We start from the raw sequence: 26,358 nt of genomic DNA, 5'->3' as shown, positions 1-26,358 counted from the left end.
AAGGGTGCGATCAGCAGAACCCTGGCCTTGTCCTCCCTGATCTTTCTTATGACCATGAGAAGAACAGCCAACCGGGGGTGGAGGAGTCATATGCCAGGCTGAAATCCCGACATATCAGGAGAGCGTCCACAGCTAGGGGATTTAGGGAACACAAGATCTTTGTCTTCCGATTTAGTTTTGTGGCAAACGGATCTACCTGACTTCAGCTATTTGGGTAAAAATTTCTTGATTTAGTTCCCATTCCCCTTGCATCAGAGGATAGCAGCTTAGGAAATCTGCTCTCATGTTTTCTTTTTCCCTTATATGGAGGGCCATCAGGGAAAGGAGGTGACTTTCTGTAATCTGGAAGAGATGATCTGTCACTCTCATCAGCGATCTTGACAATGTATTCCCCTTGTGGTTCACATATGCTACCGAAACTAGATTATCCAAGAGGATCTTTACATTCTGGCCCTGAAGGAAAGGTAAGAAATTATTCACCGCCTTGTCTACCGCCAGAAGTTCTTTTGCATTGGAGGAGAGACCCTTTTCGATATCTGACCAGGTCCACTGGGCTACCATATCTCCCAGATGGGTTCCCCACCCTCTCGGACTCGCATCTGTGGTAATTGTTCTAGTGACCCTAAGTACCCAGGGAACCCCTCGAGATAGGTTAGGCTCATCCTGCCACCACTATAAAGATTTTACTTACCGGGGTGATAAGGACATCTTCCCTTCCAAGTGCCCCTTAAGAGAAACTTCATTATGTAGCACATCCCACTGTAGAACTGTGGCGCCCCTGAGAGTTCGACCGCCACAGGGATGCTGCACTTCTGTAATGGAGTGTAGTGTTCCTCCTCCGAGGTAAGAACAGCGTGATGGTCGGGACCCAACCTTTGCATCCAACACCACATTTCTCCACCAGAGGGGGCTAGTATGCACCAGGTGCTGCCCTCCTGGTTACAGGGAGACTGGGGAACCAAGAGTGAGGGGAACCAGTTAGTGGGTGAGGGTGGAGGACTTACAATTTAGTGACACTTTAAATTTCACATTTAATAAAAAGCCATCTTTGGTTTTGGTCTTTGTGCTGTTAATTACTGTGAGGTACTGTGATCTCCCACCCTGAACGTGGATCCTGCGTGGACCTGCAGTGGATGGAGACACAGCCCTCGTACCCCGGCCTTGGGACGAGGGGCAGGTTGCAGACGAGGAATGTCTCAACTCGGTCAAGGACCACGACCAAGAAGGCCCGGAGTTTAAGAGTGTAGCTCCACAGCAAATGGATCTCGGGGAGCATCAGACGGAGCGGTGTATGCCACCTGTCCTCACCACCTGATATATTCAGAGGGAGTCCAGCAGCAAGAGGGGTACCGGCCCCCGACACCCGACCTTGCTACTCCATGTCCTGGTTGGGAAAGCCCGGTAGGCCCAGAGGATCCCATCGGGTATCGGAAGGAGCGGAGCTTCCTCTCGTGCCCTTGTTCTGAGAGGAGTTCAGAGGGAGACCCGGCCTATCTACACACACACAGACAGGAGAGGATACGGTCTGTAGTTCAGGAACACTCTGGTGTGGGGTCCCGATTGAATGCTGGACTTGCTCGGAGGTTGTCGGACCCCCGTCCCTGGTGACCGCAGGACTCCGCGGGGAGCAGGGAGTCCCCTTGCTTCTGCCATCTGTAATGTGAGTAAAGCCTTGGAAGTTCACCCCTACGGCCTCCGGACTTTTTATTCTGCGCTACACCGCACGACGCGGCACCCGTACTCCTCTACTACTACCCCCTCCATCCTGTCTCTACCTGCCCTGAGGCCCTGCTCCACCTGTGGGGAGTAGTAACAACCATGGTTGTGACGCGCCCCCTGGGACATATTCCTTTTTGAGGGGAATACCCGGCACCGGATCAGATGGGGGGTTGTAGTCTCCGAGCGGCTGTGACCCGGTCCCGTGCCCAGGGCGTCAAGCTAAGTGTTATGTGGCAGCTTTACAGATGTTACTAAAGTTCTTTTGTGTCGACTACGCCACCCGTTGTGATGCGGTCACTGTGGCCGCCGCTGCTGCAGGGTCCGCTGAGGCTGATGGTGGGTGCGCAGCTTGGTGAGATAACCCCCAACGGGAGGGGTATAGCCTCAGAGGGGACAGGCGCAGAGGATGGGGGTTGTGGTGGTGCGATGCAGCCGGCAATGAAGACAGACTCGGGTTGTGCAGTTAAGGGTGTTTACTTACTGCTGATGTTGTACTGGTCACTCCAGCTGCTAGTGACCACCCGAGCCGTGCTGCGTCCACCAGGTCCTGGATCCGGCCAACCCCCAAACAAGTCCAGAGCGTGGCCCTGAGCTCTCCCTCTGTCCTTTCTTCAGCCGTCCCCACCAGTGATTCACCTAGGTCCAGCTCCCTCGGGCCTTCTTTTGGGACACCCTTGGCCCTGGGTTCCCTGACCCTTCATGTGGTGTGCCTTCGGGGTGAATGTGGTGGGTGACCGTGACAGACACTGCCCACGGTCTCCGGTCTCTGGCTGGGGAATGTCTTTTGCCCCCACCAGCTTGGGTTCCGGTACCCTGATGCTGACTCCTCACCCGGTGTTCTAATTTGGGTTCTTGGGTCCCTTCAGTCTTCCCCCTCTGGGTCTTTCTCTGCTCCACTCTCTCTCTCTCCAGGGCTGCTGTTTCCTTCTCTCTCCTCTCCAACTGACTTGTTCTCAGCGTCTGACCCTGATCTAAGTTGGTGCCCTCCTTATATATCCCTCTATGTGTGAGCTCAGGTGACCAGCACCCAATGAGCTCCTATCACTACCCAGACTGCTCCCCCTATCTGCCCCTACACTACATGGGATGTACCACCCCCCTCCCACTCCAGCCAGGAACAGGCTCGGTTGTACCTGCACATTTCTAAGTGGGAGTACCGTCGGCCTGCTCCTCTGGAATGGGATGTATGTAGTGCATGCAGTCTATCTGAGCTCAGTTCCACACTCCTTCCTTACCCGGGAGTGGAATATCACACCTCTGGGTTGAGGTGCAATACCCCTGTAGCAGCCGAATCCTCAGGGTGCTACATTCCCCCCTGGTAAATCACAGCACGTCCTCGGGCTGTAAGACATAAAACACCAAAACATACAAAATTTTTATATGAACATATAAAACATATAAACATTATATATATATAAAACTTTTTATATAAACATTCTCGTAGACTTCTCTTGTCTCTGGTTCCTCCTCCGGACACTGTGCAACGTGTGTCCGGGAAAAGTGCGACAGTCTCTTAGAAAAATCTGGTTTTCTTATAAAACCGGTAGGGGGCGCTTTAGGACGCGCAACTATATACAGGGGAAGTTGGCCGCTCTCAGTCCTCGGCCAGGTAGAGGGTAGGGAATGGCTGCTCACAGTCCTCAGCCTGTAGGATGAAGGGGTTAACGGGTAAACAGTTCACTGGTCCCAACGGGGACTATTTTAGCAGCAACGGTTTCAGTTTCTATATACCCCGATTGGGTAACTATTTACAGCTCCTGCTCTGCCGCACTCAACGGCGTCTTCCTCCTGCTCTTTCTTGATATGATGTTTCTTCAGACCCGTCCGGGTCCTCTGGCTCCTCCTCCCCGTACCGCAACTCCTCCTCCGTCAAGCGGTGTACGTGGAGGGCGTAAGGTCCTTTGGCACACTTGTGCCGGGTGAAAGTGACCTCGTCTCCGACGTAGAGGTCACGGCCTTTGTGACCTTCCGGCAGGTGGGACTCGACGTCTCTGCGGGTCACAAAAACGTCACCGCGGTTGTTACGGTCCCGAATAAAGCCCCACCCATGCTGCGGGTTGAACTTTATCACTGTCCCGATGGTGCGGGGACAATGCGCTGCACGGGGGTTCCTCCTAGTCCGGCTCTTCTGCTCCGCGCTCTGGATTTGGGCCTGTTGTTCTCTGACCCGCCTCTCCTCCCGTTCTCTCTTAAACTCTGCCAGCTGTTGACGGCAACACTCTGTACGTTCAGCTGCGGCTGCCCGAGTTTCTCCGGTGAACCCCATCAAATCTTCTCCCGTGGGGTCCCACACGAATTGGGCTTCTGCTAGAGGAGGCGAGACCCGAGCCACGGGCTTCGGAGCCGGGATTAGGGGCTCACACAAGGGCCCTAGTCTTTGCTGCCGTTCCAGCTCATGGTATCCTTCGGGCCAGATGAAGGGCCGCCCGTCCGGCCATGTGAGCTGGCCGAAGAGGTCCTCCCCCAGGTGTGGCACCCTAGGTATTACGGGCGCGGGCGCGGTGGTGGTGGCGCCCGGGTTGCCCAGGCCTTGCGGCCAGGCCTGGGGCACCTGGAAGGTGAAGGGCACCGTTAGGACGGCGGCGCCCTGGGCTACCTGGCCTTGCGGCCAGGCCGGAGGCTCCGCGGAGGTAGGGGGCGCTGTTGGTGGTGCGGCGCCCGGGGGTACTAGGCCTTGCGACCAGGCTGGTGGTAATTCCTGCTTTGTCACGCTCCGGGTCGGGGCGCGTGACGTCACAGGGGTCGCTGCGGCGGCTTCCGGTCGGGGCCTAGTCCATGGCGGTGACCTGGCGGCTACGGGCACAGCAGGGGGACTTTCGGGCTCTGCGACGGGGAGCTGGGGCAGGTAAGCGGTGTCACGGCTTGGGGTATAGGCGTCCCCTTTACCTGCCTCCATGCGTTCGGCTCCCTCCTCGGCGCCGTCTCCGGCCTTGGGTCCTCCCGCGCCATCCTCAGAGGCGGTCTGCTTCCTCTTCCAGGGTAGCGTGCTCCGTTGACTGGTCTCTGCTTGCTGGGCCATCTCCCGGCTCCACTCCGCCAGTATCTCGCGCTGTACCCGGGCCATCCTCCTTGCGAGGCCCTCCAGGGCAGTTTGTGCACACTCCCGGTCTCGGGGGAGCTGCGCTAGGATCTCCGCTAGACCTAGCGGGGTTGTGGACTCTAGCAGGCTCCTGACCATCGGGTCGGTGCTGCTCTGCTCGGCTTCCGGCAGGCTCCTGGCCAGCGGGCCGGTGCTGCTCTGCCCTCCTTCCTCGGTCTCTAGCAGACTCCTGGCCAGCGGGCCGGTGCTGTTCTGCTTTCTTTCCATCTCCGGGTGAGCTTCTCCGCTACTCCTTGTTAGACCTCTTGCCTCCGGGTGCGCTCGCTCCAGACTGCTCCAAGCGACACCCATCTTTTCTCTTCTCTTTCGTCTCCTCCCACTTCGAGGGCGGTCCCGGGGCAACTCGGTGACTGTCAGCTCCAGGGGGAGTTCTTTCACGCTGACAGACACCTCCAGCATCACAGTCTCTGTTGGTGGGGGCGGTTTCCACTTTTGGCGCCATTTTCTGTCCTGGCCCACGATGGGAGGTGGCCTCTTGCCCTCCTTTGGCACGCCCATAATGGCGTCCGCTGCTCTTCCAAGGCGGGAAATCTGCGGTTTTGGCGGGAATCGCTTCCCAGTGGCGGGAAACTCGGCAGATGGCGGGAACAAGCTGGAAATGGCGGACAATCGGCGGGAAACGACTGGTGATGGAGTCCGATGGCGTGGACCCTCCGGAACCGGCAGGAGTCTTCTTTCTGAGGTAAACTTGCACTTTTCTTCAGGCACGCAGTACCCGGGTGTTGCGGGCACGTTATCCTGCCGACTACGCCAAAGTTGACGCGCCCCCTGGGACATATTCCTTTTTGAGGGGAATACCCGGCACCGGATCAGATGGGGGGTTGTAGTCTCCGAGCGGCTGTGACCCGGTCCCGTGCCCAGGGCGTCAAGCTAAGTGTTATGTGGCAGCTTTACAGATGTTACTAAAGTTCTTTTGTGTCGACTACGCCACCCGTTGTGATGCGGTCACTGTGGCCGCCGCTGCTGCAGGGTCCGCTGAGGCTGATGGTGGGTGCGCAGCTTGGTGAGATAACCCCCAACGGGAGGGGTATAGCCTCAGAGGGGACAGGCGCAGAGGATGGGGGTTGTGGTGGTGCGATGCAGCCGGCAATGAAGACAGACTCGGGTTGTGCAGTTAAGGGTGTTTACTTACTGCTGATGTTGTACTGGTCACTCCAGCTGCTAGTGACCACCCGAGCCGTGCTGCGTCCACCAGGTCCTGGATCCGGCCAACCCCCAAACAAGTCCAGAGCGTGGCCCTGAGCTCTCCCTCTGTCCTTTCTTCAGCCGTCCCCACCAGTGATTCACCTAGGTCCAGCTCCCTCGGGCCTTCTTTTGGGACACCCTTGGCCCTGGGTTCCCTGACCCTTCATGTGGTGTGCCTTCGGGGTGAATGTGGTGGGTGACCGTGACAGACACTGCCCACGGTCTCCGGTCTCTGGCTGGGGAATGTCTTTTGCCCCCACCAGCTTGGGTTCCGGTACCCTGATGCTGACTCCTCACCCGGTGTTCTAATTTGGGTTCTTGGGTCCCTTCAGTCTTCCCCCTCTGGGTCTTTCTCTGCTCCACTCTCTCTCTCTCCAGGGCTGCTGTTTCCTTCTCTCTCCTCTCCAACTGACTTGTTCTCAGCGTCTGACCCTGATCTAAGTTGGTGCCCTCCTTATATATCCCTCTATGTGTGAGCTCAGGTGACCAGCACCCAATGAGCTCCTATCACTACCCAGACTGCTCCCCCTATCTGCCCCTACACTACATGGGATGTACCACCCCCCTCCCACTCCAGCCAGGAACAGGCTCGGTTGTACCTGCACATTTCTAAGTGGGAGTACCGTCGGCCTGCTCCTCTGGAATGGGATGTATGTAGTGCATGCAGTCTATCTGAGCTCAGTTCCACACTCCTTCCTTACCCGGGAGTGGAATATCACACCTCTGGGTTGAGGTGCAATACCCCTGTAGCAGCCGAATCCTCAGGGTGCTACAGTTGCCCTAACACCAGGCCTCAGTGGGCTGCAGCAGCGCTGGTGGCATTCACCAGGTGCCACAGGTGGCGTAGTCGGAATCAGCCACTCAACCCGGATAAGCCCACACCATCCTTTTAATGTGACGCCCTGAGCTCGGGTCGGGTCCGGGCCACGGCTGCACCCCATCTCTCCATCTCAGGACCCGACTCCGAGTCCCCCATCTCCCAGGGTAAACAAAAGGGCTATCGAGTAGAGGCGTCACAGAACCCTGGAATGGTATTGAGCTCACAGAATCCCTGGGAAGCACGATGTCAGGGTACCCAACAGGTACATTGCACCTCTAAGGGACATGACTGAAATTTGCTATGGCTTTCTTCACCTGGCCCCTCATTTATTGTATTTTAACTTCCGGGAGGTAGCATTCTTGAGATTCATAATCTCCAAAAACTGCTGAACTGTCGAGTAATCTGGATCGTGTGCTCGCGGTTCCGGCCGAAATCTGTGACACAGTGACGGCAGGGTGAGATATTGCGTGATCTCCACGGTGCCGTCTCTGAGGAATCCCTGACGCTGCGCATTAAAAAGAATATTACACAGTGACAAGATCCTGCTGAGCAACTGAGAGTTAGAATTGACAACCGACACATGCGCAGAGTAGCAAGGACTAGCCCAACCCCTGAAACAGGCATCACTGATGACGCTTCATTCAGGGTGGGGAAAGAGGCAGCAGCAGTGACCGCAGCCTCTGGTTCCTGATCACGTCCGTCTTCATATCCCAGGATGCACTGGGGATTTTCAAACTAAATATTATCAAACAGGAAGTTGGTAAAAAAACAAATATATAAACACACACACACACACACACACCCCAGTTAGATCAATTTAGATTAAAATTTAATTAAAGTATATTAGAAAAGCAATTAGATTATTACATTAAGTAGAGATTTAGGATTAACTCAGTGTTGGTTTCGGACAACCCCTTTAAATTGTTAATTGAAATAAAAACAGTTCCCCGTTGTATTAATAAGGCAGTGATTCCAACTGTATTACCACTGGGAGACCCCCAACTCACACTCCTATTTCCCGAGTGCCTTCCATGCCAAGCTTGGTTATGGAGGCTTTGGATTACCATCCATACTGTTGGGCACAGATCATGCTTCTTATGTCTTCATCGATCCCCCAGAACACAGCCCTGCATTACAGCGTCCTTCAGGCTTTGTCCAATTATTTTCTCCAAATTTGTTTGCCGATCAGTGGCAAGAGGCTGTTGAGCTACTCAATCTCCTTGTTCCTTTGGAAAATTGGCACATTCTTGCATATAACAGTAGAGAGCGGCCAAATCTTACGGAGACACTGGTAGATCGCAACGAAACATGGAGAGCAGATGTTCAGCAGTGAACTTGAAGTCTCTCTCCTCTACGAAACTTTGTCGTACACATCTGACTTACTCGTGAGGACTTCTCATAATTCACATGTGCAAAAATAGTTCAATCCACAACTAAAACGCTTGAACCAACCCGTGGAAAACTGGATAAAGATAGATAAAAGGCAGATTACCTGTGGGTAGCCCAAGTGTGAAGTAATTGTCGGGTCCAGGATTGAACCCGGGCGATGCAATTACTTATGTATTTTGCTGCCCATTCGCTGGCCAGGGCATAGTCATCAAGAATCACCAGCCTCATGATTGTGACCACAAGCTCTGTCCTGGCAGCATGTGGCTAACAATCTGAAAAGAGAGGAGATACACAAGATAAGAGGTGACACAATAATATACAAAAGAGGTAACACAATAATACACAGTCGGCAAGTTTGGAGACTGAAACACATTCTGGCTTTCAGAAAGTTGGCTGCTTCAGTTTTTATTGTGTCAATTTGCATTAACTGTAGATTGTTATGAAGAATGATCAGATGAATTGTTAAAAAAAAAATGCATATTAATGTCTTCACAAGGAAATTACTTAACCACAAAACCCCCATTTCCACTGAATTTCTGCCCTACCACAAAATGATCTGCTTACATCATTTCAGTGATCTTCTCATTAGCTCAGGACAAAGTGTAAAAGAGGACAAGGCAGCTGATAGCACTCAATCATGCTTACTGAATTACAAGAGCAGGCTGATGCTTCAAATCATTGTCTTCTGATTACCTTCAAGGAAATGTGTGCAGTCATCATTGCTTTGCAGGCAAGGACATTGCTGCTTGTAAGATTGCCCCTAGATCAACCATTTATCGGATCATTAGGAATTTAGTCTGCGGTGCATCATATACGTGTTGTGACAGATCAGCTCTTGGGTAGGCGCAGGTTCACACAGGAATGCAGGTTTCAAAACAAACTGGTGGTTTATTAAATGTCCATAAACCAACCAGGAAAACAAAACATAACAGCTCTTTCAGCTGCTTGTAAAACTCGGTCCTTTAATCCAGGCCCATTAACTCCCTACACTATGTGTGCTGGAGCCTGCTTCTTCCGGTCCTACATCACCAAAGTTTGGTACTTCGGGGACACATATTTCCCATCCACGACCTCTCCGGCAGCAACCTTACATACCCTCCCTCTGCCCAAAGCCGGGGGGCTTGGCACCTTCTGCCACCATACATTAGATACACAAAAGGTATAACAGAACAAAACTCAAAATAACCAGTCCATACAGCACGGCATCAGCCGTTTAAATGTAGTGCTTTTGATGCGCCCCCTGGGCCGTGGGGTACTCGGCAGCCGGGCCTATGGCTGCGTGCAGGGAATATCACGGTGGCGGGCCCGGTCCGTGACCCAGGGCGGTCAGTAAAAAAGAGGGGGGAATATTTATAGGGGATTTGTCGTGACACCTCCTGTGGTGTCTGGTGAGGATCACCAGTGCTGCAACAGTCCTCTGAGGCAGGTGTTAGGGCAGCTGGAGATGGAACGGCTCTCCACAGGTGGAGCAGGCCTCAGGGCAGTGTAGGGGTAGATGAATGGTGGTGCAGGGGAGAGACGGCAGGACAGTCCAGGAGGAAAGACAGACACTCACACGGGGGTGCGCTTCAGTACCTTTACTGATGATGATGCAGGCACGTCCAGGGTACTCCAGGCGAAGGGCGCACTTTTGGACTTCTCCCCAGTGAGCGGGTATAGGGCCTCCTGATCGTCTGCCTCCACTTGATAAGCTCTGACCTGCCTGAAGCTAGGCCTAGCTTGGTTACTGTCTGTCTTTGCACCTGCTGATCTGGTGGTAGGGCCTTCTCTTTGGAGTCACTCTCCCGGGTCACTGGGGCCTCCGTGACTCCTAGCCCTGGTGCTGCAGTCAGCTTTTGGTGAACCTGGGACCTGTAGTTCTCCAGGGATTTGGGTAATTCCAACTGGGTATAATAAGTCCCTGTAGGTGCGGACCCGGTGTCCGGTTTGCATAACGGGGTGAGCTTACTATGCTCCTCTGCCCCCTTTGTTACTCCTTCCTTCCTCTCGCCTTTGGCCCCGCTCGGGGTCCTCTCTAGGCTTCAGGGCTGCTGGAGGCCTAGCTTGCCTCACACAGCAGCCTGCGTGCTGCTCCCTCCTGAGCACACTGCACACTCAACTCTCACTGAGCTGCCTGGCTCCACCTTCCCTATATATATATATATCCCTATCCGGGCTCCCTCTGCTGGTATGAGGTGGAAGGTGGAGCTGTGTGAATGTAGCAAGGGCCTCTTGTGGAGAAATCCATCCATGCACCCTTCTGGGTTCTGTGGCACCAATGCACAGCAGGGAGCCACACTTTTCTCTGCCTGCAGCAGACTGAGCAGCACATGCAAGGTTTGCTCACCTTGCACAACACACAGCACCACTGAGACAGGCGCAGCTGTCTTAAATCAGGCCTTCCAAGACCTGGACTGGAGGTAAGTGAGCAGCTGTTTCCCCCCCCCAGCTCTTTCAGCTGCTTGTAAAACCCGGCCCTTTAACTCCCTCTCAGCACTATATGTGCTGGAGCCTGTTTCTCTGTGTCCCACATCACCGAAGCTTGGTACTTCAGGGACACATGCCTCCCGTCCACGACCTATCTGGGAGCAACCTTACAGTGTGCTGCACTGAGTAAGACCAAAATTGAACCAGAAGATAACAGAAGGTAACTGCACAGCCATAGGAAAATTCTCTTTGTTTTCACTGTCACCCCTATAGTCCTACACCTTCTACTAACCCTTGTCATCCCTACACCTAATAATGAAGTGGTCATCTCTCCCTCCGTCTCACCTCCTCCTCACATCTGTTCCTTAACATACAATCCTCTGTCTCCAAACACAGCTACCTCACGCTCTCTCCTGCTCCCATTAATATCACTTTCTCTGCTCCTCCTCACTGCTGGCGATATCTCTCCAAATCATGGCCCTCCTCATTACATCCCCACAGTCACTTCTACCTCTCATCTACAATCTATCAAATTTCCGCAACCTGTCTAACCTATACCCATTGCCCACCCCCCCTTCCCCAATCCCACCAACAGGAGCTCTATGGAACGCTCTCTCCGTCTGCAATAAACTTTCCTACATCCATGACCTTTTCATTACTAACAAACTTTCCTTCCTTGGCATCAATTGTATCTGACTCACCCCCTCTGACATGGCCTCTGCAGCTGCACTTCCATACATTGGATTCCACCTTTCCCACACCCCTCACCCCATCGGCAAGCATGGCAAAGGAGTTGGCTTTCTCCTGTCAGATAACTCTACTCTGCTGCCCGACTAATCCACCTGTCCCCCCCGCTATTCCCTGGCCTCTCCCCTCTGTCAATCCCTTCACTAGCTCCCCATTATCCAGAGACTCCAGTTGAAAACCCTAACCATGGCATACAAAGCCATCCACAGCCGGTCTCCTCCATATAACTGTGACCTAGCGTCCCGGTACTTACCTGCACGCAACCTCCGATCCTCACAAGATCTTCTCTACTCCCCTCTTATCTTCTTGTCCCACAATCGCACGCAAGATTTCTCCCATGCATCCCCCTACTCCAGAACTCTCTACCCCAACATATTAGACTGTCGCCTACCGTGAAAACCTTCAAATGGAAGCTGAAGACCCACCTCTTCCGACAAACCTACAACCTGCAGTAACCACCGCTCCACGACCAGCTGTACCCTAACTTTCTGTATCCTCACCCATCCCTTGTAGACTGAGCCCTCGCGGGCAGGGTCCTCGCTCCTCCTGTACCAGTCGGTGATTTGTTTTTGTTCAAGATTATTGTACTTGTTTTTTGCTATGTATATCTGACGCGCCCCCTGGGCCGTGTGTGTGGTAATACCCGGAGCCGGGTCTCTGTATAATGCTGGGGGTTGTATCTCCATGGCGGCGACCCGGTCCCGTGGCTCAGGGTGGTCAAACCAGTGGCTGATCTGTTTATCTGGTTTTAATGTTTGAATGTCCGACTACGCCACCCGTGGATTGCGGTCACTGAGAACCGCCGCTGCGGGGCAGACCGCTGAGGCTGATGTTGGGTGCGCAGCAGAGAGTAGTATAACTCCCCACGGGAGGAGTATAGCCTCAGGGCAGCGTATGTAGATTGCGAGGGTTGTAGTGCAGGGGCGCAGCAGAAATGACTCAGAGTCCGTGCAGTGCAGTTCAGGGTCTTTACTGTTGCTAATGAAGAATTAGAGGCCTGGTCAGTCTGTGAGCGAACAATGATCCCCCTGGCCAGGTGGAGGTGTAGGCCTTCGCCTCTGACTGTACTCTCCCTGGCTACGATGCTGTAGTCGTGTAGTAGCCCACGTACCTGAGTGTACCGTGTGGTGCTCACAAGTATGGCTGGTGACTTGGGGCCTTTGGTTCCTTCCGCTCCTCGATGGCGGTACCGGTCCCTTGCGTGTGACTGAGCCTTCGGGCTTTCTATGGACAGGGGACCTGAAATCCCCTGCCAGGTGGTTTCTGCTGCTGGATGTAGATATCCCCACAGCCTCGGACTCCGGTGTCCGGTTCTCTGCGTCTACTGCCAGGACGAGTTCTGCTCCAGTCCCTGGTCTTCAGCTCCTAGCTCCTACAGAGCTCATGGGGGTGCAAAGTGCTCACCACACATCTAGGTAAGTTCCCTGAGGGGTCTAGTTTCCAAAATGGTGTCACTTCTGGGGGGTTTCCACTGTTTAGGTACATCAGGGGCTCCCCAAATGCAACATGGCGTCCGCTAATTATTCAAGCAAATTTTACATTCAAAAAGTCAAATGGCACTCCTTCCCTTCCAAACCCTGCCGTGCGCCCAAACAGTGGTTTTCCCCCACATATGGGGTATCGGCATGTTCAGGAGAAATTGCACTACAAATTGTGTATTCCATTATTTCCTGTTACCCTTGGGAAAAAAAAAAAATTGGGTCTAAAGTAACATTTTTGTGAAAAAAAGTTAAATGTTCATTGTTTTCTTCCACATTCCAAAAATTCCTGTGACACACCTGAAGGGTAAATAAACTTCTTGAATGTGGTTTTGAGCACCTTGAGGGGTGTAGTTTTTAGAATGGTGGCACTTTTGGATATTTTCTGTCATAAAGGCCCCTCAAAGTCACTTCAAATAAGATGTGGTACCTAAAAAAATGTTTTTGTAAATTTTGTTGGAAAAATGAGAAATCGCTGATCAATTTTCAACCCTTATAGCTTCCTAACAAAAAAAAAATTTAGGTTTCAAAATTGTGCTGATGTAAAGTAGACATGTGGGAAATGTTATTTATTAACTATTTTGTGTGACACATCTCTCTGATTTAAGAGCATGAAAATTCAAAGTTTTAAAATTGCAGAATTTTCAAAATTTTCACCAAATTTCTGATTTTTTCACAAATAAACGCAAGTGATATCGAAGAAATTTTACCACTATCATGAATAACAATATGTCACGAAAAAACATTCTCAGAATCAGGGGAATTCATTGAAGCGTTCCAGAGAAATTACTTCATAAAGTGGCAGTGGTCAGAATTGAAAAAATTGGCCAGGTCACGAAGGCAAAAACAGGCTCTGGCGCGAAGTGGTTAGAAAGTAACTTCAAATCCCAGAGAGGCAGAAAAATTTGGGAATACAAACTCATGACAACCTTTGACACACTCAGTGCAGAAATGAATGTGTCGCATGGATTTTGTCATTGTACATCAGCTAAGGAATGTGCTCCTCAGACCTGTGGGATCATCATAACGATGGACCAGACTTCAATCACAGGACAATTTAACTATCACACTCCTTATCTATGAACTGCTCCAATATTTAAGGCCACAACTCTTTCTCGCCCCTCCCATACTCATAGCTCTGCTTCACGTCAGTTGTCTCATCTATTGCATTATTCTTGTGCCCTGCTGTGTATAAATATGTGATTCTTCAGATTTTGTGTTATTCTATGCCTGATGAAGAGGCATAAGTAGTCTCAAAGCTTGCAATTTGTTACCATTTTTTCAGTTAGTCATTAAAAGGTATAGGCATATTGTACTGGTACATTGAGATACAGCTCTATATACCCATATACCTCTATGTACAAACTAGTTAAAGAGGTGGTCCACTACAATATATAATTTGCTTATCGATGTAAATCTTGTAAAGAAGTATTTTTGAAAATACCTTCTGCTGCCATAGGTGACTATGAGCAGCGGTCTCACTGATTGCTCAGTCCGCATCACTTGACCCCAGCTGCAGCCACCGCTGACATCTGCTGATGTCACATCAACTTCCAGATTTCCTTGATTCACCCAGATGTGATCCAGTTGCACGCATCCCTCCTGATTGACTGGGCTGTGGGCGATGTTTCACTGCACGTCACAGCCCAGTATCCAATAGATTAGTTAAAATAATACATTAGCCCCCATACTGTATGAGGGCCCCACTCATTAGCTCCCATACCATATGATGGCCCCCACATTAATTCCCATACTGTATGAGGGCCACCATGTTAGTTCACACACTATATGATAGCCTCCACATTAACCCCCAAACTGCATGAAGGCCTCAACATTAGGTCCCACACCATATGGTGGACCCCACATAAGTGCCTATATTGTATGAGGGTTCCTACCATATAATGCTCCCCACACTAACCCCCATACTGTATGAGGGCCCCACTCATTAATTCCCACGCCATATGATGGCCACCACATTAGCCCCCAAACTTTATGAGGGCCCCCACATTAGCTCACATGCTGTACAATGGCCTCCAAACTTTGTGCTCCCCCACATTAAACCCTAAAATGTAAGAGCCCCCCTCCCAGACCAAAAGTATGAGGTAAAATAAAAAACATCATATACTCACCTAATCCAAGATATCGATCGGTTCACTAGGTGGACCAACGCGTTGATGACTCTGCACTACCACTCAGCCTGTCTGTCACGGCAGGATGATGGCAGTGGCTGAGTAACCGATGCAGGCACAGGACATCAGAGTCCTGACTCGGCGAGAAGATGTGACCGGGACTTTGATATCCTGTGCGTGTGCCGGCGTCACAACATCATCCTGCCGTGGCTGAGAGGCTGAGCAGTAGTGCTGGGAGACCGTGCCTCACTGCTCTGCCACAGACCCTAATTATAAATCGTCGGGCTGCTCAAGACTGTACAGTTAAGGGTATCTGTAGCTCTAGATAAGCCTCTCTGACCGTGGGGCCTGGGGCAACTGCCCCCCTCTACTACCCCGGTAGCTACACTACTGGCACAGGAATAATCACAATTCTGCTACATGCACAGCACATGTGTGTATTTACACACAGCTGTACTTATACACTCACAGCTCTGCTACATGCGCTCGCACACACACACACACAAGGCAATGGTACACACACAGCTTTGCTACAAACACACACAAATCGGCTACATCATCGAAACACATATACAGTGCCTACAAGTAGTATTCAACCCCCTGCAGATTTAGCTGGTTGACACATGCGGAATTAACTTGGCATTGTGACATTTGTACTGTAGATCAGCCTGGAAGTGGGAAATGCACTGCAGCAAATTTTTTTTTTTTTTTTTTTAAAACGTTAAAAGTTAATTCAGAGTGTCATTTATTATTCAACCCCTCAAACCACAAGAATTCTGTTTGGTCCCCCGAAAGTAATAAGAAGTAGTTCAGGCACCAAGAATAATGAGCTTCACATGTGTGGATTAAAGATCTCTTTTGTCAGCTTTTTCTGACTATTTAAGACCCTCCCCAAACTTGTGAACAGCACTCAGACATGGTCAACATGGGAAAGACAAAGGAGCATTCCAAGGCCATCAGAGACAAGATCGTGGAGGGTCACAAGGCTGGCAAGGGGTACAAAACCCTTTCCAAGGAGTTGGGCCTACCTGTCTCCACTGTTGGGAGCATCATCCGTAAGTGGAAGGCTTATGGAACTACTGTTAGCCTTCCACGGCCTGGACAGCCTTTGAAAGTGTCCTCCCGTGCCGAGGCCAGGCTTGTCCGAAGAGTCAAGGCTAACCCAAGGACAATAAGGAAGGAGCTCCGGGAAGATCTCATGGCAGTGGGGACATTGGTTTCAGTCAATACCATAAGTAACGTACTCCACCGCAATGGTCTCCGTTCCAGACGAGCCTGTATGGTACCTTTACTTTCAAAGCGTCATGTCAAGGCTCGTCTACAGTTTGCTCATGATCACTTGGAGGACTCTGAGACAGACTGGTTCAAGGTTCTATGGTCTGATGAGACCAAGATCGAGATCTTTGGTGCCAACCACACACGTGACGTTTGGAGACTGGATGGCACTGCATACGACCCCAAGAATACCATCCCTACAGTCAAGCATGGTGGTGGCAGCATCATGCTGTGGGGCTGTTTCTCAGCCAAGGGGCCTGGCCATCTGGTCCGCATCCATGGGAAGATGGATAGCACGGCCTACCTGGAGATTTTGGCCAAGAACCTCCGCTCCTCCATCAAGGATCTTAAGATGGGTCGTAATTTCATCTTCCAACAAGACAACGACCCAAAGCACACAGCCAAGAAAACCAAGGCCTGGTTCAAGCGGGAAAAAGTCAAGGTGTTGGAGTGGCCTAGTCAGTCTCCTGACCTTAACCCAATTGAAAACTTGTGGAAGGAGCTCAAGAATAAAGTCCACATGAGACACCCAAAGAACCTAGATAACTTGGAGAAGATCTGCATGGAGGAGTGGGCCAAGATAACTCCACAGACCTGTGCCGGCCTGATCAGGTCTTATAAAAGACGATTATTAGCTGTAATTGCAAACAAGGGTTATTCCACAAAATATTAAACATAGGGGTTGTATAATAATTGACCCACACTTTTATGTTTAAAATTTAATAAAATTCAACTGAGCAACATAACTTTTTGGTTTGTAAGATTTATGCTTCTGTTCATAAAACCTACTCTCGTTTGCAGTTTGAAGGCTCTAACTTATTTGCATCTTATCAAACCAGCTAAATCTGCAGGGGGTTGAATACTACTTGTAGGCACTGTAGCTCAGCTACACTTTTCTCAGCTTAGCTACATCATCAAAACATAAACAGCTCCACTACAACATACTCAGCCCAGCTATATTATTGAAACACACATTTAAGCTACAACATACTCAGTTGAGCGACATCATCAAAACACACTCGTAGCTGAACTACACCACAATCAGCTCATCTATATCCTCAAAACACACAGTTCAGCTACAACACACACACTGTATACATTACAGTACATTAAAATTCCCTCCCGGTATGTGAGGAGGGGCATACATAGAAATCATGGCGCCCCATAGCAAAATTTTTAATTGCCACCACCCCTCCCCCCAAAAAAAAAAAGAATATTTGTCGGGGTCACAGAAGAGCAGATCTCACAACTTTCCAGCCTTTACATAGTAATTTCCCTCCTGCTGAAGTCCTAGATTCCTCTTTCATTGATCCCATAAAGTATGAAGCCAATAAAAGTGCCCCCCAAACAGAGTATGATACCCCCGTGGTGAATTCCTCCACATGCACAGTATACTGACCCTACTGTACCCCACCTCAACTCCCAAAGAAAAGTATGGTGACCCAAACACAGTATGAGCCCCCACACAGCCCTCCATACAGTATAATGGCCCCACATTGTATACTGGCCCGCACACCTTCCCACACTGTATAATAACCCACACTAGCCCTCCAAACAGTATAATGGCCCCCACACAGCCCTCCACACAGTATAATGGCCCCACATTATATAATGACCCGCTCTAGCCCTCCAAACAGTATAATGGCTCCAACACAGCCCTCCACACAGTATGATTGACCCCACTCAAACCTTCACACTGTATAATTGCTTGCATACAGTATAATGGCCCCACATAGCCTTCCATATAGTATAATGCGCACCTCATAATTCTCCATAAAGTATAATGCACTCCCCATGGTGCTCCATAGAACATAATGCATTTGTCATGGTCCTCCATATAGTATAATGCATGCCCCATTGTCCTTCATACAATAAATTGCACCCCCCATGGTCCTGCATACAGTATAATGCACTTCCCATAGTCCTCTATACAGTATAATGCACTCCCCATTATCCTCTATAGTGTATAGTGCACCCCCATGGTTCTCTACAAAGTAAAATGTACCTCCATACAACATAATGCAACCCCTATAGTCTTCTATACAATAAAATTATCTCCCCTTGGTCCTCCATACAATATAATGCACCCCCCATGGTCCTCCAGACAGTATAATGCACCCCCCATGGTCCTCCATACAGTGTAATGCACCCTCCATACAATATAATGCACCTTCCATGGTCCTCCATACAATATAATGCACTCACATGGTCCTCCATACAGTGTAATGCACCCCCATGGTCCTCCATACAATATAATGCACCTTCCATGGTCCTCCATACAATATAATGCAACCCCTATGGTCCTCCATACAATTAAATGCACACTCCATGGTCTTCCATACAGTATAATGTCCCCACATTGTATAATAGCCCGCACATCTTCCCACACTGTATAATGACCCGCATTAGCCTTCCAAACAGTATAATGGCCCCCAAACAGCCCTCCACACAGTATAATGGCCCCTGATAATCCTCCATTTAGTATTATGCACTCCCCATGCTGCTCCATAGAATATAATGCACTCGCCATGCTGCTCCATAGAATATAATGCACTCGCCATGGTCCTCCATATAGTATAATGCACCCTCCATGGTCCTCCGTACAATAAAATGCACCCCCCATGTTCTCCATACAGTATAATGCACTCCCCATAGTCCTCTATACAGTATAATGCACTCCCCATGATCCTCTATACAGTATAGTGCTCCCCCATGGTTTTCTATACAGTATAATGCACCTCCATGGTCCTCCATACAATATAATGCACCCCAAGGTCCTCCATACAGTATAATGCACCCCCCATGGTCCTCCATACAATATAATGCACCCCCATGGTCTTCCATACAGTGTACTGCACCCCCAATGGTCTTCCATACGATATTATGCACCCCCATGGTCTTCCATGCAAGATGATGCACCCCCATGGTCTTCCATACAATATAATGCATCCCCCATGATCCTCCATACAATGTAATGCACTCCCCATGGTCCTCCATACAATATAATGCAACCCTTGTGGTCCTCCATACAATATAATGCACCCCCCTTGGTCCTCCATACTCTTTGGTCACTGATTTAAAAAAATAAATGCAGTACTCAACTCGCTTCGTTCCACACGATGCTCTGATCTGCTGAGCCTTTGGTGTGAAGCGTCGCACATCTCAGAGCAGCAGGCCCCATAATGATATCATCGATGCCGCTGCTCTGACACGTCAGATGCCGAGGAAGAATGATGGGAGTGGAAGCATCTGCTGACACTCACTTCTCCATCATCATTGCTCGCGTTGACGGCTGGAGCCCCCCTCTGGTCGTCAGCACAACCAATGATAATGAAGGAGTAGGCATCAGCAGACGCTTCCACCCCATCATTCTGTGCTGGCAGTGCGGGCGCGGATGGTATCGCGGTGTCAGTGCCAGTTCACGGGCCCATAGTAGTAGCGTGGCCTGCCACTATTGGCAGTACGACGCTGTATGTGAGTGATCACATGATCTGAAAGATCTTCAGTTAATTAGAACCTGCGGCATTTGTGCAGCTTTAGTGATGAGCCGGTCCCAGTATCTTTCTCTCCTGCAGTGCACTAATCAACTAGATCAGTGTAGGGCAGGAGGAGAGAGATCAATTTTCTCAGTGATTAGGAAGGATTCTCTGTCAGTGTTCTTCTCCATTACTGAAAGCTACCATCTGGACTAAAAGACACACACTTTATAGCAAGATTTTTTATTAGTAAAAATGTGTCTTATAGTCCAAAAAATATGGTACTCCTCACACAGCACATAAATGCAATGCTGGAAGTTATTGCACAACTGAGATCAGTGGGTGAGGATTAGTGTTGAGCGAGCAAGCTCGACACTGCTCGGTACTCGCCCGAGCATCTCACTACTCGAGATGTTCGGCGAGCACCGAGCATTTCCGGGTTACTCGGGCAGGAGCTCGGGTCTCCGCCCTGCACGTTTGGCGCGCTTTACAGAGCCAAAGAATATGCAGGGATTGCCAGCCAGTCACTGTAATGTAGCAGCCATGTTGTTTGCGGGCATTACAGTGATTGGCTGGCCGCACAGCGTCACCTCAAGTATTTAAAACAAGGCGCCGCCATCTTGGACGCAGTCGCTCTGGATCAGACAGTGTAGGGTCAGTGCTGCTGAGCTAGGGAGAGATTTATACTGCAAAATAGTTAGTGTAGGGTCTCTAAAGCCTGCCAAATCAAACAAACAGTCCTTCTCCGGACTAATATCCATCCCAGATATCAGGCAGGTAGGCTGTATAGGAGACGCAGTGGTTATACCAGCAAATACTGCATTACAGTCCTGTGTGCTCCTGCTAAATCCTGTTTGTTTGTTTTTTCCTCAGTCAGACTGTACAAATCCCATCTTATTAACCTTTTGGTATTCCACCCCCCCCCCCAAAAAAAAAAATTAAGTGTGTCTGTGAGTGTTCAGACACAAATATATCTGTTTAAAAGATTCTGGTGTAGGCCAGAGTACTAGAACTGTGGTTTTCCTCTTCCACGGTTCAAATCTTGGTGTTATCAACCTGCTTGCGTTTTTTCTATAAGAAAAAACAGTTTGAGTGTGTCGCTGACTGTTCAGACACCAATATATCTCTTTTAAAAAGTCTGGTGTAGGCCAGAGAAATAGAGCTGTGGTTTTCCTCTTTCACGGTTCAAATCTGGGTGTTATCAACCTGCTTGCCTTTTTTCCATAAAAAAAAACAGTTTGAGTGTGTCACTGACTGTCCAGACACCAATATATCTATTTTAACAAGTCTGGTATACACCAAGAAATTATAACTGTGGTTTTGCAGTTCCACGGTTCAAATCTCTGTATTATCCACTTTTTTGTGTTTTTTGCATAAAAAAAAACATTTTCAGTGTCTCGCTGACTGTTCAGACACCAATATATCTGTTTAAAAGAGTCTGGTGTAGGCCAGAGAACTAGAACTGTGGTTTTCCTCTTCCACGGTTCAAATCTCCTTTATATTAACCTTTTGCCATTGATAGTGCAAGTGTAAGCTATTTTACTTCATTTACAATTGGCAAGGCGCGTGGCAAGGGACGTGGAACTGGACGTTCTGGTGATGGTGTGTGCAGAGGATGGGGCCGTGGCCAAGGTGAAAATGTGCCACAACCAACAGCCACATATTCTCGCTCCCAGTTCTTGACCGAATTACTAGGGAAGCACACAACAGCACCACTATTGCGAACTGATCAGTGTGAACAGGTTATTAATTGGATAGCAGATAATACTTCCAGTCACCTGGGCACCACCTCCTCCGGTCTGTCTTCCACACGGTCAAGTGTTAGTAGCTGTGAGTCTCGACTGCATACTCCTCCTCACCCTGATGCTCATTCCTCCCACCATGCCGAGTATCGTCAGACAGCAACTGATCCCACAGTTGGACATTCTGAAGAGCTGTTCACTGGTCCATTTCCATATTTGTGCCCCTCGCCTGCTCCGCTTGAAGTGGTGGAAGAGGAGATCCCATGTAGCGATGGCCAAATATTTGAACAGCCACGGCCACAGGAAGGCGACGCTGGCAATTTGTCACAAGAGGTGGACGATGACAAGACACAATTGCCACGAAGTGAGGAAGAGGACCGTGGTGCGGAAGTGGAAGAGGAGGAGGTGGTGGATGATCTAGTAACTGACCGAACGTGGCAGGAGGACACGCAGAGCGAGGCCAGTAGCACACAGGGGGAGGGAGGCAGAGTACCCCAACAGACAGGAAGAAGCAGTGTAGTGGCCGCAGACAGAAGGCGGGCAACTGTTCCCCATAACACCAACACGAGGGACGTTGCCAGTACAACCGGTAGGTCTTCCAGAGTCTGGAAATTTTTTAAAGACTCTGCTGATAACCCCAAAAAGGCCATTTGTACCACCTGCCAGGCCAGCATCAGTAGGGGTGACAAAACTACCAGCCTGACCACCACCAGCATGATCAGGCACATGTCAGCTAAGCACCCGACTTTGTGGGGCGAACCCCAGGGTCCACGACCAGTGTCAGCGGGTGTCACCACTGCTTCTTCTGCTGTTGTGCGTGTAAGAGAACCCCCTGTTGTGCGTGCAAGGCAATCCCCTGTCCATGCTGCATGCTAAGATGCCCCCTCCTCTCAGTCTTCACTTGTTATGGCAGTTTCTCAAGAAACAGCATCAACGTCCACGTCCACGTCCCACCGCAGTGTTCAATTGTCCATATCCCTGACCTTTGAACGAAAGAACAAATTTGCATCCAACGCCCCACAAGCCACAGTCCTAAATTTGCAAATTTCACGACTGCTTGAGTTGGAAATGCTGCCTTTTAAGCTCGTGGAGACTAAATCCTTCCCCAACCTTATGGTGGTGGCCAACGCTCGGTACTCAGTCCCCAGCCGACACTATTTTTCCCGGTGTGCCATCCCCGCACTAACAAGCACGTGTCCCAAAACATCTGCCGTGTCCTCAACAACGCAGTTACTGGGAGAGTCCACCGACAATGGACACGTGGACAAGTGCTTGTGGCCAGGGACGGTACATCTCCCTGACGGCACACTGGGTAAACATAGTGGAAGCCGGGACCCAGTCGGACCTTGGGACAGAACACATCCTCCCCACACCGAGGATTGCGGACCCTATGTCAGTCAGAGTTGCCCCCACAGTGTGCAGCTCCTGCGCATCATCCTCCTCCTGCTCCTCATGTTCAGCCGCCATCTCAGATATCACCACATCAGTTACAAGCTGGAAGCACTGCAGTACTGCCTCAGCCAAGCGGCAACAGGCTGTGCTGAAACTCTTAAGCTTAGGTGATAAACCTCACACTGCTTGTGAGTTGTGGATAGATGTGAAAGAGCAGGTAGATGTGTGGCTGAGACCGCTAAATCTACATGCAGGCATGGTCGTGTGTCACAATGGCCGTAACCTGGTGGCGGCTCTGAGGCGAGACGAGATCACACACGTACCATGCCTGGCTCATGTGCTTAACCTCGTGGTTCAGCGGTTTCTTAAATCGTACCCCGAGTTGCCAGATCTGCTCGTCAAAGTACGCCGCCTGGCAGCTCATTTTCGGAAGTCGGCTACAGCTTCCGCCGTCCTTGCTGTGTTTCAGCAGCGTTTGCAGCTTCCGGCACACCGACTGGTGTGTGATGTCCCCACACGTTGGAACTCTACCCTCCACATGTTGTAAAGGATTTGTGAGCAGAAGAGAGCAGTTGTGGCGTACCAGCTTCAACAAGGCCGTCGATATTCAGGTCAGACTCCACACATAAGACCTCAGGAGTGGACCTGGATGTCTGACATATGTACAATGCTGACAAACTTTGAGGAGTCCACCAAGATGGTGAGTGGCGATGACGCCATAATTAGCGTCAGCATCCCACTTGTCTGTCTTTTGCAATGTTCTCTGCAGAGAATTAAAGAGGAGGCATTGCAGCCAGAGTATGATGAGATGGATCAAGACCCGTAGCGGGCGATTACACACAGCCCAGCCTCATCTCATCCCAACGTGCATTGGGGGACAATGAGGGAGAGGAGGAGGAGGAAGAACAGGAGCTGGTATCATGCGCTGTAGACGGTAGTACCTGTACAACTGTCATACCGTCGGTTCAGCGTGGGTGGCCTGAGGACAGGGAGGAGGAGGAGGAGAGCATGGTCAGTCGTCATCTTGGTGAGGGCACGGAAGTCTTGCCTGTTACCAGTCTGGCACGCATGGCTGACTTTATGTTACGCTGCCTTAACCGTGCCCCTTGCGTTGTCAAAATGTTGGTGACAGTCATTACTGGTTGGTGACACTTTTAGACCCCCGCTACAAGGAGAACTTTCACTCTCTTATTCCTGAGGTGGAGAGATCTACAAAAATGGGGCAGTACCAAAAGGCCCTTTCTGCAGAACTGTTAAAAAAATTCCCATCTGAACACGCTAGCGGCAGAGGTCACAGTTCGTTGCCCAACCAAGGCGTACAGGTGAGAGAGGCGCAACTCCAATCCAGCAGAGGCAGGGGAACACTGTCAACGTTCTGGGGCAGTTTTCTGAGACCCGCCCAGCTTACAGGCCCTGAGGCGCGGGGTACTCTCACAAGGAGCGGAAAGTTTCAAAAGATGGTGAGGGAGTACCTTACTGACCGTACCAGCATCCTCCGTGATTCCTCTGTGCCTTTTAATTATTGGGTATCCAAGCTGGACACTTGGAATAAACTCGCTCTGTACGCCTTGGAGGTCCTGGCCTGCACTGCTGCTAGCGTGTTTTCGGAGCGTGTTTTTAGTGCCGCTGGGGGAATTATAACTGATAAGGGCACTCGCCTGTCAACTGACAATGCTGACAAGCTGACCCTTATCAAAATGAACAAGGGCTGGATTGGGCCAAACTTCTCATCACCACCAAATGACAGCAGAGTAACATAAAGTCAAATCCACTGTGTTATTTTGGGAGGTGTATTCCCATGCACCGCTTCACACCCACACATGGGTATACGCTTCCTCATTTCGGCTGTTTTTTGCTCATCCTCAGCCTCCACCACCACTATACCACCAGGGTGACCGTGGTCCGTGTTGCCAGCATTGCAAGTTCCCTCGTCCTAATTTTTGGCAGCTTTTTCTTGGAAGGCATAGGCAAAGACTATGGGAGACCCACTCCCCAATAATGGAAATGTGTATTTAATATGCTGTACTGCATGGCTCTTGTAAGGGGCATTAAAATCGTCTTGTTAAGCTACTGCGACCTCCACCACTCTTCCAAGGGGCATTAAAACCGTCTTGTTAAGCTACTGCGACCTCCACCACTCTTCCATGGGGCATTGATATTGTCTTTTTATTCCACTGTGACCACCACATCTCTTCCAAGGGTCATTAAAACCATCTTGTTAAGCTACTGTGACCTCCACGTCTCTTCCAAGGGGCATTAAAACCATCTTGGTAAGCTACTGCGACCTCTACCACTCTTCCAAGGGGCATTGATATTGTCTTTTTATTCCACTGCAACCTCCACCACTCTTCCAAGGGGCATTAAAACCGTTTTGTTAAGCTAATGCGACCTCCACCACTCTTCCAAGGGGCATTAATACCGTCTTGCTAAGCTACTGTGACCTCCACATCTCTTCGAAGGGGCATTAAAACTGTCTTGTTAAGCTACTGTGACCTCCACGTCTCTTCCAAGGGGCATTAAAACCGTCTTGTTAAGCTACTGCGACCTCCACCACTCTTCCAAGGGGAATTAAAAACGTCTTGTTAAAATACTGCGACCTCCACCATTCTTCCAAGGGGCATTGATATTGTCTTTTTATTCCACTGCGACCTCCACGTCTCTTCCAAGGGGCATTAAAACCGTCTTGTTAAGTTACTGTGACCTCCACCACTCTTCCATGGGGCATTAAAACCGTCTTGTTAAGCTACTGCGACCTCCACCACTCTTCCAAGGGCATTGATATTGTCTTTTTATTCCACTGTGACCTCCACGTCTCTTCCAAGGGGGCGTTAAAACCGTCTTGTTAAGCTACTGCGACTTCCACCACTCTTCCAAGGGCATTGATATTGTCTTTTTATTCCACTGTGACCTCCACGTCTCTTCCAAGGGGCATTAAAACCGTCTTGTTAAGCTACTGAGACCTCCACCACAGTTCCAAGGGCATTGATATTGTCTTTTTATTCCACTGTGACCTCCACGTCTCTTCCAAGGGGCATTAAAACCGTTTTGTTAAGCTACTGCGACCTCCACGTCTCTTCCAAGGTGCATTAAAACCATCTTGTTAAGCTACTGCGACCTCCAACACTCTTCCAAGGGGCATTAAAACTGTCTTGTTAAGCTACTGTGACCTCCACGTCTCTTCCACGGGGCATTGATATTGTCTTTTTATTTCACTGCAACCTCCACCACTCTTCCAAGGGGCATTAAAACCGTCTTGTTAAGCTACTGTGACCTCCACGTCTCTTCATAGGGGCATTAAAACCGTCTTGTTAAGCTACTGTGACCTCCACGTCTCTTCCAAGGGGCATTAAAACCATCTTGTTAAACCACTCTGAACTCCACAGCTCTTCCAAGGGGCATTGAAATGTTGTTTTTAATTAACTCTAACCTCCACGACTCTTCCAACGGTCATAGCATTTCCTCCTAATTTTAGTCAGCTTTTGCTTTTCAATGCATAGGTG

Source organism: Phyllobates terribilis, unplaced genomic scaffold (genome assembly GCF_046119375.1).
Source record: "Phyllobates terribilis strain yellow unplaced genomic scaffold, ASM4611937v1 Scaffold_13__5_contigs__length_258822181, whole genome shotgun sequence".
Classification (NCBI taxonomy): domain Eukaryota; kingdom Metazoa; phylum Chordata; class Amphibia; order Anura; family Dendrobatidae; genus Phyllobates; species Phyllobates terribilis.
This window is presented reverse-complemented; position numbering follows the sequence as displayed.